Raw genomic sequence first — 17,549 nt, 5'->3', positions numbered from 1 at the left:
TGTTTGTAGGAAGAGGAGTTAGAGATTGGGATAATTTACCAAAGGAGATATTCAATAATTATTGAATTTTCCAACTTCTTTGAAATTATTTAAGAAAAGACGTGAACGACTGCCCTAAATGCAGATCAATGGTGTTTGACCGACTGATTTTTCGCACTTGATAGAACAGGTTCCGAGAGCAAGCAAAGCAGTGACATAAGGGAAGTTATTATGAAGAAAGCAAAATCCAGAAAATATTCTTTAGTTCCATTAAATAAAAAATTTTGTTAACCCCATTCTTCCAATAAATCTAGAGAATGAAGTCTTCAAAACTTTTGAGCAGTAGTGTTTTATTCAATATATTTTAAGCCTCTGTTACATGCACTTGCCAACCTTTCTCTTAAGTTCTGAGAAAACCTAAGCCCTAAAAAAACCTGTATCTTTCATATACTTTAGAAATGTACACAGCAGCTAATATTTATGTATGAATTGTTATTATGCAACACTTGGCTGTCATCTTACTGACCTCCAACACCAAAGTTAAATTTGGCATGGCACAGAGCCAGCCAAGGAACTATGCACTGTGTAGTGGAAAGGGTACTGAGCAGAACAGAGCAAAAGAGTTCAACAAAAGAAAACTTCAAATCTCTTAACTGGTTATTAAAGTTCAACTAAATTAATACTTCAAGAATAAAAATACTGTATACCCACCCAACATTTCTGGGGAAATGCTACCACCAGCATTCTTGGCTTTTGTGGTAAACTGAAGTCACTTCCCTTTGCACTCCTAACCACACTAAATAGCCAACACAAGAACAACCACCAAGTAACACAGGTCATCACACAGAATTTACACTGGGTTGTGACCACAAAAAAGGACAAACGGTATAACGATTGACCCTTTATACAATAATCAGTATAACAACTACCCAAACTGAAAAACAAAAAATTATGAGAAGGCAGGATATTTCTGAGACAAGAAAAAACTAAAAGGACTTTCATTATACAAAAATAAGAGATATGATCCTAATTAATCTAATTTAAAGAAATCTTCAGGATTACAAACATTTATAACCTTTTAAAGGGTGCGAGATACACAGGAATATGGAGAAATAGTGGGGGAACCTCAAAAATAAATTACACAGATGGGAAATTAATAAAAATATTTTCAACTACAGCGTATTAAAACTTTTCAGGATGCAAATAGTTAGCAGGCTAAGTCTCTACAAGACACAAAAACAGAAGATTTAAGAAGATTTAAGGGAAACTAGACAAATTAATTTTAGGTTTCCTTCTGCATTACCCACGACCCACGGCGGGTAGTGCATTCTCAGTTTACCATCAGAATATCTGATCTCTTAAAAACAAAATTACTGGCTGTGAACTCTACGTACAAGAACTATCATCTTTTGATATTGTCGTCTTCTCTGAAAGTTTGTTAACTGACTTTGTTTCAGACACGGAAATCCCTCTTTCCAAAGAGTTTTCCATTTTCAGAACGGGCCGTGGATCTTGGGATTGGGCGGGGGATTTCTCATGGCCGTTAAATCCAAATGGCACACTATCCTACGTAATGATTTAAGTAGTGACTGTGAAGCCGTTTGGGTAGAAGTGAAATTTCACCATTCCAAATATCTATTTGCTTGTATGTACAGTCCACCTGAATTAACCCTCAATTATTCTGAAAATTTTCCCTCTTTTGTAATGATTCATTCATGATGATGCTTGTTTAAAAGGGGCCTAACATCTAAGTCATCGGCCCCTAATGGAACAAAATATAATGACAATTTAAAAGTTCAAAATCATCCACTGACCAGGAAAAAAAAAAAAAAAAAAAAACGTGATGAAGAATGAATGGATGGATATGAATTTAAAACAATCAGTGGATCAGACCCGCAATGCGCCACTTTCCCAGAAACTATCAAACAATAGTATTACTGACCAAGGGACTGCTTCTGAAGCACAATCCTGACTCGAGGATGCTTGTTGTCTGAAGGGGTACAACCAGGTCAACGGCCCCTCATAATGGTATTTATCGCTAGTGCAGTAGAACCATGGTATTTGCCATGTTGCAGTACTAATCAAATTATGGTACTATTCACAAGTATTGTACGTTGCACAAGCAACGCAGACCTATGGTATTTCTCACACAATGGCGCCACGCATATGCAACGCAAACCCATGGTGTTCCTCACCTAGGTGTAGCCTACTAATCACGGGCGCCGGTATTCCTGTGGTGTTTCTCACACAGCGGGTACTAATCACAGGCAACGCAGACCCACGGTGTCGCTCATATACTGGTACTAATCACAAGCAATGCCCAGACCCATGGAGTTTTTCACAATGGTACTAATCACGGGTACTGTAAAACCCATACTGATTTCATCCTCTGTTGCTACTAATCACAAATCTATTGTGTACCTGAATGTTACTACTCACAAGTAAAGGTGACCCATGGTGTTCCCCGTGTGATGGTACTGATCACAAGTAGTTCCATGGTTCTAATACAATCATCCCTTGGTTGCCCGTTTTGACAGTCAGGGTATACCAAGGGTGTATTCTTCATCTGCTTCCCCCACCAACAGGGGGGTAAAGAGAGAGAGAAAAAAGAAAAAAAGAAGGGATTTGTCACTTCGAAAATGAAGTAACGGGCGAAGAAAGGCAAGGGCCACGAAAGGCATGAAAATGGAACACTCCCTAGGCCTCGAATACTCTAATACCATCGGGGTTGGAAAATAACTAGAGTTGACCCAAGGAGGTCAGACAGGATAGATGAAAACGAGGAGCCTGGCACAAGTAAATGGAACCAAGGCCAGGCCTAAGCTAAGGGCCCCGTGGTTGCCAACCCATGCCCTCCCAATTTGAGAGCCCCTGGAAAGACAGGAAAAGGTTGCCTTCTGAAGCCAGCTATAAAACTTTTTCGGACCTTTGCAAAAAATCATAAACAGCTTCTAAAACGGGATTACCGACACTACATAAACTCTGCCTGCCTAGAAGTGAGAAGTAATAGCAAAAGATTTTGGTCTCTGATAAACAACAGGAAAAATACAAAGCGCGTGCCAGACACAGTGACTCGGGGTGATAATGTAGCCAGTGGTAGTAACAAACCGGAAATTTTCAACTATTACTTTGAGTAATTTAGTTGCACCTGTTCAGTTCCTAGATTTTCCATGTATTGATCCTGTTCCTTCTCATAATTTCAGTAATCTTTCCACCTCTGAGTCAGAAGTCTATACTTTTATCCCTGCCAGAAAATAAATCTACTGGTACAGAGATGCCGCTACGACTCTTACCCATCCTATTGCTGTTATATTTAACTGCTGCATCTTAGCTAGCTACTTTCCTGACTGGAAAATCGCTAATATCACTTCGGTTTTTAAAAGTGGAAAGACGTGTGATATCAGAAACTATCGCCCGATTGCTGTCACTCTTCTGTGAAAAGATTATCCACCAGCGTCTCCTTTCTTTCACCCTTCCTTATGTATCGTCCCAGCAGCATAGTTTTCTTCCTGGTAGCTCCTGTCTAATCTGGCTTTTTTCCATCGTGTAACATTTGCTCTTAATGCCGGTTCTCAGCTCGACGTGTGCTACACTGATACTGCAGACCAAGCACTTCTTTCCTATAAACTCTCAGAAAGTTTTTTTAATATCCATGGTTGCTTCCTAACTCTCTTACAGAGCTTCCTCAATACCAGAACTCACGAGTGTGATTTTGATGGGTTCAGTTCAACGCTGGTACATTCTGGCGTCCCCCAGGGCAGTATCCTAGGTCCCCGTCCTTTTGTCCTATTTACTGACCATCTCATTAATACTACATCCTCCGTTTCTTGTGAAATTCTACTATTTGCAGATGACTAAAATATCAAAACGAATCAATTCTTTATCAGATGTAAACTCCTTGCATAGTGAGCTTAACTCAATATCTGAATGGTGCTCAACATGGCATCTTAAGCCTAATCCTACCTAGTGTTCCTATATTTCCATCACGCTTTGTAAATCCCCTATTATTTGTAAATACTACCTCCTTGGTAACCCGTTCCCAACTGTAATGAAACAAAATTACATAGGAGTGTTGTTTGACAGTAAATTGTTGTATAGATTTTCTGACATCACCGATATCCACACCCTCAGAGCCTACTATGTATCTTGCATCCTACAGATTATTGAATTTGCATCTCCCATTTGGTCTAGCTCTTCACCCACTATCTGAATCACACTGACCACGTGTAATCATTCTTCCCTGCCACCGTTAGAGCCAGAGTATCCAATTGTCGAAACTTAATGTTATTTGCTTTACGTCCCACTAACTACTTTTATGATTTTCTGAGACGCCGAGGTGCCGGAATTTAGTCCTGCGGGAGTTTATTTGCATGTCAGTAAATCTACTGACACGAGGCTGACGTATCTGAGCACCTTCAAATACCACCGGATTGAGCCAGAATCAAACCTGCCAAGTTGGGGTCAGAAGGCCAGCGCCTCAACCATCCGAGCCACTCAGCCCAGTAATTGTCGAAACTTGAACAGCAATCAGATACTGGACAAGTTAAATCTTGGTCCAGTATCTACTTACAGGAAAGTAGCCAACCTTAGATTCTTATATAATGCTGTTAACGGTTTATTTCGTTCTCTTGAACCTGCATCCTTTTCCCTACATGTTCCAACTTGCAAAACCAAGATAAATTCACCCCTTCATATTCCATATTCACACCTCTTGTTAAAAGAACTTTATTTACCTGCATTCCAACTCTCCTTACCTCAACCCTCCTTACCTCTATCTTCTGACAAGAACTTTGATGTTTTGTCTTCATGTACTCCTTTAATTGATTCTTCCTTAATTTAAACTAGCTCATTTTCTTCATATTCCTGTCTTGTCTTCTCATTGCTGTCCCCTCTATTTTACATAATGTAATATTTATTTTTTTACTGTATTATACCATTACTTATGTGTTATATCTGTATTTATCTTACTGTGGCTAACTATAAATTCTTCTGTTTTACTCTCAATCTTTAATTTTCGTTGTCTTCTCTTTTGGCTTTATGTTTTTTTGTTAATTGTTGTGACTACAGTATTTTGTTAGTTTTTAATTTTCTTCCTCTATTTTTAACATTAGATGATTTTTCCTCATTATTCTTTCACTTATTCTTTATGTTTGCATTGTGCTACTCCATTGTAAATATATTTTTCACTGCGGAACTCTGTAATTCGGCTTACCAAATAAGTAAATAAATAAATAAATAAATAAATAAATAAATAAATAAATAAATAAATAAATAAATAAATGTTCATCCTGGAACAGACTGCATTGAGCAGTGTCGCAAAACATGCTGATCGCAACTGTCCATTACAAAGAAGAAGAAGGTTACTGGCTTTACGTCCCACAAATTACTTATATGGTTTCCGGAGGTGCCGAGGTGCCAGAATTTAGTCCCGCAGGAGTTGTTAAACATGCCAGTAAATCTGCCAACATGAAGCTGATGTATATGAGCACCTTCGAATACCACCGGACTGAGCCAGGATTGAACCTGCCAAGATGTGGTCAGAAAGGCAGCGCCTCAACCGTCTGAGCCACTCGGCCCGGCTTCCGAAGAAGATACACCCTGTCTTAATTTCTTTCCTTATTGGCAGCTATTTCTCTTCAAATAGGAAGTGGTGCTATTCCTGTGAGTGGTAATGCCATTCAACAGCAGTTGATTTCAAGCAGCCTGGTATAATTCTATGGGTTTCATTTAAGAGCTACATCCACCTGTTTGGCATTATTGCAAGACTTACAGACAAGTGGTGAATTGGTGGAACACATTTTGGTGTTCTTCTTGTGATGGAACCTCAGCAGCTTTGTTCAATTTGATGGATACTGTGTTAAAGCTATTTAACTATAACACAAATAGGATAATGTTATGATACGGCAGCTATGATGTAAGGGCACTTCAATGGATTACAAAGTAAAATAATTTGCACCTAATGAGATATCTATTCAATGCGTGGCGCACAAATTGAATCTGGTATTACAACACTTGATGCAGATATCTGAATGCCATGTGTTTTTTTGGTTTGTTTGTTTTGTTCTGATATTAGGAATCCCATCTTTTCTTCATAATTCTGCAGATTTGTTGCAAGCAAGTAAGTCAGGTTTCACCAATGGTGAATGTTTTTAAAAATAGGTACAACTGGGCAACCATTCCCTCTTAATACTAATCACAGTAAAAAGTGGTAAGAGCTCCAACACGTCAGAGAATGAGGGTATCAGTAAAAAAAAAAAAAAAAAAAAAAAAAAAAAAAAGTCTCTCAAAGAATGTGGAAAGACTTTTTTTTTGCTAGGGGCTTTACGTCGCACCGGCACAGATAGGTCTTATGGCGACGATGGGATAGGAAAGGCTTAGGAGTTGGAAGGAAACGGCCGTGGCCTTAATTAAGGTACAGCCCCAGCATTTGCCTGGTGTGAAAATGGGAAACCACGGAAAACCATTTTCAGAGCTGCCGATAGTGGGATTCGAACCTACTATCTCCCGGATGCAAGCTCACAGCCGTGCGCCTCTACGCGCACGGCCAACTTGCCCGGTGAAAGACTCTCTCTTGCAAACCTAATACTGGAAGGGTCAGAGAGGGCAGGGCCCAAGGGCGATCACATGGGAAAAATGAAAGCGAAAAGGCAAGCGCAAAGAGGTGCAAGCAATGCTAGGCTCAACTAGGAACCCTGTGGTTGCCAGTCCATACTCCCCTAGTTGAGAGCCTCTGGGCTCACCTCCTTCAATTATCTCTTACCACACACAGGGGATATCACAGATGTCATGCCTCGAAATACAGTTATGTGATAATGCCGAGGAGAGAAATACTGAACCACAGCACATGTACCACTTAGAATGAAAATTCGTCGATTTAGATCATGCAATACTGAACGTTATATGACAGAACCTTTCCGGTCAGAGTTCTGAGATGAAATATTATCACATAGGAGTTTTTCTAGGTGCAGCGATGATATATCCACAGTGGGGTTTATTTTTTAGCCAATAACATGATTGTAAATGGTATTGAAAATTTGCAGTCTACTGTCTTGGAACTTGAAAAGTAGAGTAGTGTGCATTGTAAGTAAAATAGCATTCATCAGACTAAAGTGGTGTTACAATTATGGATGTCTAAGACTGCAATGTGTGAATATACTCTGGTCCTACATTAAATAACACTGTTTCCCAAATAAGATGTTGCAACTCACACAATAATTAAGACAGTAAATAAATAAGGAGCATGTTTATAAAGTTTAGCTTTTATTTCACCCAAAATTCTAGGTATTCAGCAGTTGAATACATAATATACATCCAGATATCTTTGAGAAACCACATAGCGTTCTCCAGTCAGAGGTCCCTCTAAGAAATGTGGACCAATAAGGTGATCACTTATGATGTCACACCATAGGCCTACAATCATGCCCTACTGTACCTGAAAAGCTGCCTGTCATACCCAATGGGGATTATCCACACTCCAAAAATGCATAATATGGTGATTAATGGTTCCACTGTGGTGGAATCACGCTTCGTCCGTAAATAAGATAGTTGTTAAAAAGACAGGATAAGTGTTCACATGTTGCAGGGTCTGTTGACAGACCACCAGGGCTATGAAATCATGACACTGGAGCTCCTGGCACATGGTACAGGTATAAACATCTGGGTATGCAATATCCGCATCCTGTGCAATGCCCCGTGTGCTAGTGTGAGGGTTAAGCTAGATAGCGTCCAAGACAACCTCTTCATTGCGAGCAGACTTCACGGGATGATCTTTAACAGGCTGCGTCCTTCCCAGGGGTGTGCTAGCCCACGAAAATCCTTCCACACTCCGAAATGTTATAGCTGTCTGTTGTCATCTATCTGGATAGCGTTTCCGATTCGAGCACTGTTCCTGTATGCATTCTGTCTAACTTCTCCATAGATTAGAAACATATCCATATACTGTCACTAGAATACATCACGATGACGTAGCTAACTGGTTGCCTGTGTCCTAACCACACACCATCATCTCCTCATCCTCGTCCAACTCCGCTGCATGCCCTAAGCCATGATACATACAACCTTTTACAGGAAGCTATCAAGCTTACCACATCCCAGGCAATTGGTGTTTAAAGAAAAAAACTTGTGTGAGATTTGAACCTACGAGCACTGTCCACTATCACATCTCCCATAATGTCCTCTCCATGCCACTTGAGCTACTTAAGGCCTGACATGCAGCGTGCAGTTCCCAGGCTATACAATACTTGCTCGTGGTCAGTATGTGCACCTTCTGTTGTAAGGTATGTGTTCTTCGTACCTGTGCTCATTTCACGGGTTCACTCAAGGTACCCATAATGAATTAATGGTGGTGCTCACGATTCCTGCAGCCTTCTAGTCTGTAACCACACATCTTGTTATATTACCCCAGTTCAGGGAGAGGGACTGATGTATTTCAGAACTGTTTAAAAGAGGCACGATGCATAAAACTATATCACAAGGGGCTGATAGACTACCATTGTGGGTGTGTGTGTGTATCTGGGATCATTATGAAGGAGAAAACCAGGTGAGAACGTACAAGAGTGAAGGAAAGATAGCTTGCAGGAGTACTTCTGCCAATGTGATAATCTGCCTGTCTGTTAGGTCATCAGCCCAGAGGCTGGTTGGATCCTCAAATAGCACCACCAAAGGTTATGCGGTTATAAGGAAACCCCAAAAACCAATGGCAGCACCAAAATGAAGTGTACTAGGCAAGGTGAGGAGTGAGGTAGTTTGCCATTGCTTTCCTCACTGGGTCAGAAAGTACTATTGCAGCACGACTTACCCTATGAGCATCACCTTTCATAACACTCAGATGCACTAGTCATGCTCTGAATGTCATTACTCAGCACTACTCATACCCCAGCAACTTCCATATTGTCACAGCCATGGATGTTGACTGGGACTTCGGTGGAAGCTACACTTTACTCTGGCCTGTGCCAAGAGATGGATGCAAAAGTACTGTATCCATCAAGAAATGACAGCAGGCAGAAATGTGATAACACGAGACGAAAAAAGTAAACAAACCTGAAATTCTAAATGAATAATCACAACCAATTCGTAGGTAATCACTTCTGATACACATTCCAAAAATAACAAGTTCGCCGACACGTCCAAAGCTTAAATCGTTTGGGAACCTAAGTAAAATATGCAATAAAATAATAAATTCATTGCAGCCAATGGTCATTATAAATACACGAAGGATCTGGTTTCTTTTTGGAATGGGAGAGCAGATGGTATCTGCCACACTTACTGTCAGATGAGTTCACAAATGCACTTTTTATCAGGTACGTGACAAGCCTTCGGTTTACATATTCGAAGACAAAACCCATGAACAGCAAATCCGCAATAAACATAACCCTAAAAGGTGTATCCCATATATATTGAACTCAAAGAAAAACCATTTTACATACACCTACGATCTTTTCCATTCTGTCTAAACTAATCCTAATGGAACTCTTATATCTCACCGCACAATAAGATCGTCTCGCAAGCGAGGAAGCCGCCTGCCAGGTGGTGAAAGCTTATTCAATAGCACGGATACATAGTCAACCTAACCAAGGTAGACCTTGAACAGTCCTTCGCTTGATTCCCTTGAAGAAAGCAGTTGCTGGTTACAGAGTATACAAATCAAACAATAACCCGTACTTTAAATTCTATGAACTAAAAATTTCTTCCAGAATCAGCTGATTCCATTAACTGACATACCTCCTTCCAGCAGTCGCCGAACAGAACCACAATTAAAAAAATGAAATTATCTTTGGGGCTGTATCACCTGTTCAAGAAACTATTGTGCTGCCACCTATAACATAACATTAACCATGAACCACGGCTGAGCTAGGGCGACGCATCAAGACGGCCGTGGTATGAACATTTAGATTGAATAGATTGAATCTCGATTGTTATAATGGGCAATGGCGCCTCATGAAACTTTTGATGCATGTGACATGCGCAGATGGTCCACCAGGGTTATCTTTATACCCTCTTGTCTGATTTTGGGCTCAAATGGACGTTTGACTCATTACTTCTAGTAAGCAATATATGTGAAAGTAAGATTCGTGCACATATTACACTCGCTGCATAAAAAGAAAGGCGAGTTATCGTAGGTCACACCGAGGGAATTACAGTGTTAAATGCAACAATACGGTAGTTCGAATACCAGAACGTTTCGATGATAGCCACTGTTGGTTTCTTGGAGCTATTTTAGAGTATCGAGAGCGCAGCATCAAACGAAGGAGCAAACTGGGCGTGGAGATATATAATTTTCATTCCGCTGAGCAATTCATTTTCTTGGAGGATGAAACGAGTAAGTGAAGGGAGAAGATACAGGAATTACTATGCTTGAAATCTCTAAATAACAAAATTTGATGATATAAATACTAAGAATTAAATGTTTGTAGGCATAATGCTCAGTCTTATACAACAAAATTATTAGTTCAGTTTACTTACATAGATTCGTCAGCATTGTTTTGAAATAGTTTGCAGTCATCACCACATATTTGCAGTTATTATCTGTAACCTACGACTTAACTGTCTACTATGAACAGTTTTGGTGTAACCAGATAGGCCTACTTTTTGAACCACTTCACCCTAATGGCCCTCTTCCAAATTTAGGCGATAACATGTCTCATAGTTCATAATCCCACCCCATACATTTAGAGTAAATGTTACCTGAAAGAATCAAATTTATAAGGTACTTAATACTGGAGTCTCGACCATAATATAGCTTTTTAACTATGACCAAAAGAGAACTGACTTCCTAATTGGACACCGTAGTAGATTTCATCTACGGTATCCCCTGCCTGTCGTAAGTGGCAACTAGAAGAGGGACCAGTGGCTTTCAACTTGGGAGTGTGAGTTGGCAACCATGGTTCACCTATCATGCACTGCTTCCGCTTATGTGTGCCAGGCTTGTCCCTTTCATCTTTCCCATCTGACCTTCCTTGGTCAACTCTTGGTCTCTTCCAACCTCGACGGTATTAGGGTTGTGAAGCCTAGGGAGTCTTTAATTTTCATGACAATTGTGGCCCTTCTATTTCTTTTGCCGATAAATTCATTCTTCAAAGGGTCAGACCTCTTTCATTTTTCCTCTTATTAGTATTATTTATGATATGGCTGGTAGTGCTGGGAGTGTCTGAGGAACATGTTCAGCTCTCGTTTGATGGAGGTCTTTGTATTTGATGCAGATGAGCAACCTGCACATCTAGATGTGAGATGATGATGATGATGATGATGATGATGATGAGACTGAAACAGATTGTCGGCACATAGCCTACTCGTGTTGAAGAACACCAGGCTTAACGTCCCCGTCCAATGGATGAATCGCCGTCAACAGCGTCATATATATTCACTGTAGATGAACATTGCAGAGAGGTTTGAAATTGAATCCAGGCTTTTGGCACACAATCTAGTGATTAGAAATTGTATACCACTACCTCTCTTATCCTGCAGGTCAACATTCTGATGGTGAAAACTCTTTCCACTAATGGGGCTTGAGCTGGCTTACAACGATGTCAGACCACTTAGAATTGTCGCCTTAACAATCATAGCCACCATGCAGACGTTTGATTAGAATTAATAGAGGATGGTTGCTCAATTGTACTTCGTCTTAAAACAGTAATCGCCACCACCTTGCTACCTTTCATTCTACCGAAAGATGTAACGAGGGTTACTTAGGTGCAGGCATAATTGAATGGGCAGTTAATTTCTTCTTATCATGAAATTATGATTATTATGTTCCTGTTCATGGGCATTACAGTCGGTACAGTTCGATTGTCTTCTTTGCTTCCACTTTTCTTCAACTATTTATATCTGCTATGGTATTGTCTTGCCACCTTCTGCCATTTTACCTTATTTTGTAATCCATTTACATTAATCATCAGTTTGATCCAAAAGGACCAGGTATTCAAATTAGTTATATTTTCTCAGTCAAGATGACCCAGCTTTGAGATTCTTCTGACTTAAGAAAAGGAAGATTCATGGACTGTGACCTCTTAGTGGCAAGGTGTGGTAACGTGTATGCTTCAGTTGATGCTGTTCCTCATATCGTCATTGCACCGTTATGTGAAAATGTTGACTAATAAGTTTAAAAAATGTATAAAATGGTTCAGCCTTTCAGTAAGGTGAATTCACTTCAATACGGAACAGTGTGAAATTCTTACCTCCTAATGACAATGTTGAGGAAAGAAATACTCACCCGCAGCACATGTATCACCTAGAACGAAAATTCGTTGAGATAGTTCATGCATTAAACCTTAGATGACAGAACCTTTCTGGTTAGAGTTCTAAGCTCAAATATTATCACATAGTGGTTTTTCTAGATGCAATGATACTGTAAACATTTGCTTCATTTTGTTGGATTATTGGTCAAAAAGCAGTGATTTATAAAATTATTACACCGTTACCAGGTATAAATTGAATTCATATATATTTCAGGTCAAATGACTTTCTTATGTGGCAGGCTGAGCGGCTCAGACAGTTGAGCGCTGGCCTTCTGACCCAACTTGGCAGGTTCGATCCTGGCTTAATCTGGTGGTATTTGAAGGTGCTCAAATACATCAGACTCATGTCAGTAGCTTTACTGGCACGTAAAAGAACTCCTGCAGGACTAAATTCCGGTGCCTGGCATCTCTGAAAACCATAAAAGTAGTTAGTGGGACGTAAAGCAAATATTATTATTATTATTGTTATTATTGACTTGTGTATAGTATCATCTCATGTTTCATCATCATCATCATCATCGAGTATTCAGTCTACAGACTGGTCTGTTGTCACAAAATGATGCTATTGTACGGTTGTTTGCAGCCCTTTTCATCTCTACCGGTACATAGTTTCTCATTCCGGTATCTTCCTGCATTTGCTTGAGATATGTATATCTTAGTCTTCCTTGAGGTCACTTTCCACAGTCATCTCAAAATTAGTTTTTTTTGGAAGTGGCACCGACACAGATAGGTCTTATTGCGATGATGGGACAGGAAAGGGCTAGGAGTGGGAAAGAAGGTACAGCCCGAGCATTTGCCTGGTGTGAAAATGGGAGACCACGGAAAACCATCTTCAGGGCTGCCGACAGATTAGTGTTGCCATCACAGTCATGATAACAGGTCCCACACTGTTATCCAAAGTAAAATGATCCTTGTTAGTTGAAATATGAAGGGGGAAAAGCTGTAAATATTATAATTTTATAAATTAGGTAATTGAAAAGAAGTGTTAGTTGAAACCCACCATTGGCAGCCCCAAGGCTGGTTGTCTGTGGTTCCCCATTTTCACACTACTATATTCAAATGGTGGGGCTGTATCTTAATTAAGGCTATGGATGCTATCTTCCCAGTCATAACCGTGTGTGTGTGTTTTTTCTTCTTTTTGTGCAGCTAAGCTGGTTAAAATTATTCTACACAAACATTAAACCTTTCATTTTTCCAAATGTGAACCTGTTTCTGTCCTTACACTGTGCATTTGTCAGTGAGAAGATATCATCATCAGTTTCTAAAGGCAATGCCTTGTCTATGCAACCATTGTTCTCAGTTCATCGTTTCATTTCATAGTGGGGGTCATAATGAAGACTCTGTGCCGAGTTTTGAAGGAATTTTTTCCTCTGCTGTCCTCGGCCATTCTTCTTCCCCGTGATTTTCCTTTCCAGCAGATTGGTACCTAGATATTGGTACCTAAGAAAGGTATTATGTGCCGGTACTGGGTTTCACCCTCTCCCTACTATCATGTATCACTTCATTCATTTCATCTCATTAACTCAACTCTGAGGTTGATGTCAGGAAGGGCATCCGATGAAAAAAAAAAAAAACGCGCCACGGCCGACATCTCACCTCATACCCGACCCCATAGAGAAACGGGACAAGGTTTGGACAGACAGACAGACAGACAGACAGACAGACAGACTTGGCTTTTCTTTTATACTGGAAGGAAGAAATCAAATCAAGATCAGCAATAATGAAATATGAAACTCTGTAGGGCCGAGGAGAGCAAGGAAGCGAGTATGTCACAACAAGCCACTGACAGGGAGAGGCGTGCCCACTTACGTGTCTCGGAATCTGGGAATGCACATGCTATGTGATTGTCCTGTCAATGATGGGTACTACAGCTAGTGTAGTATTGTTAGATTATCAAGATTTCATACTCCACAAAATTTTAGCTTCTATTATTAGGGCCTAATGATACAGAAATATTGAAATCCTAATATTTTGATATTTTCATATGCAGTATATGTTAGTAAAATAGGTTTGTAGATCGTAATTTTCTGTTCATGTTGTCAAAATCTTATCTTTGGTATAAAGTGTTGTATGTGACTTTATTTATTTATTTACATTTTATGGCCTTCATTGGGCCACTCTAGCCAACTTTATACAAAGAATTTTTTAGTTTCCTGTCAGACCAATACTTTTTCATTCTCTCTGATCTTATCCTTCTTTCTTCATCGGAAATCACCCTTCCTATTGTCTCTTTGTTGATTCTGATTTGCAGTCTGGTTTGTTTGTCTGAGTTTCTTGATTTTGTCGGTTTTATTTCTTAGGTCTTCCACTGTAATTTGAAGTTCATCCATATTTTCCTTGATTTCCATAATCCACTTAATCTTGCACTTTCTATTCCCTAATTTTTCTATTATTCTCCTGATGATCCTGTTCTCTGGTGTCCTGATTAGATGTCCAAAAAATGAAATGCGTTTCTTCCTGATTGAGCTCATTACTGGTTCTATTTCCTTGTAGACTGTTTCATTAGAAGCTACTTTCCAGTGTCCATCTTTTTGGTATGATTTGTTGATGCATGTTCTATTGATTCTTTTCTCTATCTTGAGTATTTTGTCTATTTGTGCAGTGTTAGAAGGTGGTTTCACTTGTGTATGTTATTTCTGGTTGAATGACAGTTTTGTAATGTTGCTATTGACAGGCCTTTTTTGTTGTAGGTATTCTTGGTAACATAGTGTGCTCTGGTCAGTTTATTTATTCTGTTATGCCATGCTGGCTTTTCATTGAGGTTATATGTTATGATTTCTCCCAGATATTTAAATTTATCTACAATTTTGATTTCTTGGTTTCCTATGGCAATTTTGTTTATGAGTGGTGGGTCAGTAAATATGATTACTGTCTTTTCAAAAGATATTCCAAGACCAATTTTCTGTGCTATTTCCTGCAGTGATATAACTTGTCTGGTTTCCTGAATATTGTTGGACAAGAGAGCAAGGTCATCGGCAAAACCTAGGCCATTTAAACTTATGTTGTCTTTGGGTCTTCTTATTCGGATGTTCTTTGGGTTACTCTTGTACCATTCCCTCATTATATATTCCAAGGGACAGTTCAACAGCAGTGGTGACAAGCAATCTCCTTGTCTTAAGCCTGTTTTTATGATGAATGGCTCAGAGAATTCCCCCCCCGAACTTGACTTTTGATTTAGTGTTGGTTAAGGTGAGTTCAATCAATTTGATTAATTTTGGATGGAGCCCAAAATTTCTTAATATTTTCAACATTGAAGGTCTATGGATACAGTCGTAAGCTTTTTTAAAGTCCACGAAGGTTATTGCAAGAGGTTTGTTTTGCTTCTTGTAATATGCTATGGCTAATTTTAAAGTGATGATTTGTTCTGCACAGCTTCTCCAAGGTCTGAAGCATCCTTGGTATTCGCCTAATTCTTCCTCTAGTTGCTCTCTGATCATCCTGTATAGGATTCTGGAGAAAATCTTGTATGTGCAGTCTAAGAGAGAGATACCTCTGTAATTATCTGGATTGCTTTTATCTCCTTTTTTGTGGAGTGGGTGGATTATGGCTCTGGTCCAATGTTCGGGGAACTTTTCTGTTATCCAGATTTTTGTTAGGGCCATGTGTAAGGATGTTCAAACTGTATCACTGGCATATTTCCACATTTCTCTGAAAACTTGGTCTTCTCCGCATGCCTTATAATTTTTCAACTCTTTGAGTGCTGTTTCCACCTCTTGGATTGTTGGGGGATTTATGAGTTCAGGCAGGGTTTTGATGGGCGTGTCTGTATTAATTGCTAAAAGTTCCTAGGGTTCTTCACAATTCAAAAGTTTAATGAATGCTTTTGCCATGATTTCGGCATTTTCCTTGTAATTATGTGTCGTTTTTCCGTCCTCACTTTTCACCATTAATGTGGGAGGGGAAAATTTTTGTACCTCTTGGTTTGCCTGATAATTTGTGTGAACTTTTTCCTGATATTTTTGAGGTTGGTTGCACTTTCTTCTATTTCGTGTGTTTGAAATTTTAACCATGCCTGATGTCTTTCTTCATGAATTTTGTCCAATTCTGAGGTCCACCAGGCATGTCTTTTACATGTGTTCAATGGGGCTAAATTTTCAGCTTGTTGCCTGAGAATTGGGACCAGTTCTTCTAAGTTATCTGTCAGTTTTATGTTCTGTGTGACTTCTCTATATTTATCATTCCTAATTAACTGGTGTGGATCAAAGTTCCTCTTTCGTTTATTGTGTTTTGGTTTCTTTTTTAGTGGTGTGAACTTAATTTTGATTTTGACTATGTAATGATCTGAACCTGTATCTACTCAATACTTTAACATTGTAGATTTCTCTGTGGAAGGTCTTGTCCATAAATACATGATCCAGCTGCCATTCCCCTTTTCTCCAATCAGGATGTTTCCAAGTTTTAAGTTTGTTGGACCTCTTTTTGAAGTAGGTGGACTTTGAGATTAGTTTGTGTTCTCTGCAGAGTTCAACAAGTCTTTGACCATTCTTATTTGTATGTTTATGTGGAGCCCAGTTCCCAATGATATTTCGGTATTTCTTTTCTCTTCCGAGTTGGGCATTGAAGTCCCCTAACAGGATCTTAACATTGTTAATATTTATTTGGTTTACAGTTTGGTCAAGGAGATCCCAAAACTATTCCCTGTTTTCCTAGTCTTCGTTAGAAAATTCTTTTCATTAGTAGGGGCATGGGCATTTGTGATAGTATAAATTTTGTTGGATGCTTTTAAACTCAAAGTTGCAATTCTAGGTGAGAAGACTTGAAAATCGATTATCGAATCTATTATTTTCACATTGACTATAAACCCAGTTCCAAATTGGGGGCATTGTTTTATAACCCTTAGTCCAGGTTTCCCATTGTAAATTCTGTAGCCTTGAGATTTGAATGGTTCTTCTGTAGTATTTCTCATCTCCTGGAGTCCTGCTACTAAAATTTTTGTTTATCTAATTCGTCCGTCAAGTTCTTTAGTTTTCCTGCTTTAAGTAGAGAATTAATATAAGTTGCAATGTAGTTGATCTGATCTTGTTTGATCCTGTTCTTATGTGCTGACATAGGAATGGATGATTGCCAACGCTCCGACTCGTTGATGTCTTCAAGGTGGCTACCCACCGAATCCGATGTAGCCTTCTCCTGCTTTCTTGGACAGGACGGTGGAATTTTTTCCTAAAAGACCTTTCAATGATTGACTTTCAAAGGTAGTTAACCTTGGGTGGAGCAAGCTCCGATTTACAACTACGATTGTTAACCACGGAGGGATAACCCCAGATGTTCAGGGTTCTGGGTTGGCATTTCCTCCTAACCCAATGAGGTATGGTTTTCCCGCCAATACTCGGGTATGTG

At 39.4% G+C, this 17,549-nt stretch overlaps 1 protein-coding gene and 1 long non-coding RNA gene across 6 annotated transcripts in view; one reads left to right on the top strand and one right to left on the bottom strand.

Moving 5' to 3' along the window:
* The window catches only part of LOC136874086 (uncharacterized), a 57,464-nt gene extending 47,629 nt beyond the window's left edge, over positions 1–9,835 (bottom strand). Inside the window, exon 1 of one of the 2 annotated variants that reach the window (XR_010860217.2) lies at positions 9,700–9,835. This is a non-coding gene — a long non-coding RNA (uncharacterized lncRNA). Of the gene's footprint in view, positions 1–9,461; positions 9,629–9,699 lie in introns of those variants that run through there. The other variant, XR_010860218.2, reaches the window with a different exon arrangement.
* Positions 9,836–9,999: 164 nt separating this feature from the next.
* Positions 10,000–17,549, top strand: part of LOC136874084 (platelet binding protein GspB) — a 636,502-nt gene continuing 628,952 nt past the window's right edge. For 3 of the 4 annotated variants that reach the window (XM_067147621.2, XM_067147622.2, XM_067147620.2), the window contains exon 1: positions 10,041–10,297. The gene's annotated coding sequence lies outside the window, so the exon portion shown is untranslated. The other variant, XM_068227653.1, reaches the window with a different exon arrangement.

Source organism: Anabrus simplex, chromosome 5, assembly GCF_040414725.1.
Source record: "Anabrus simplex isolate iqAnaSimp1 chromosome 5, ASM4041472v1, whole genome shotgun sequence".
NCBI lineage: Eukaryota > Metazoa > Arthropoda > Insecta > Orthoptera > Tettigoniidae > Anabrus > Anabrus simplex.
This window is presented reverse-complemented; position numbering and strand designations above follow the sequence as displayed.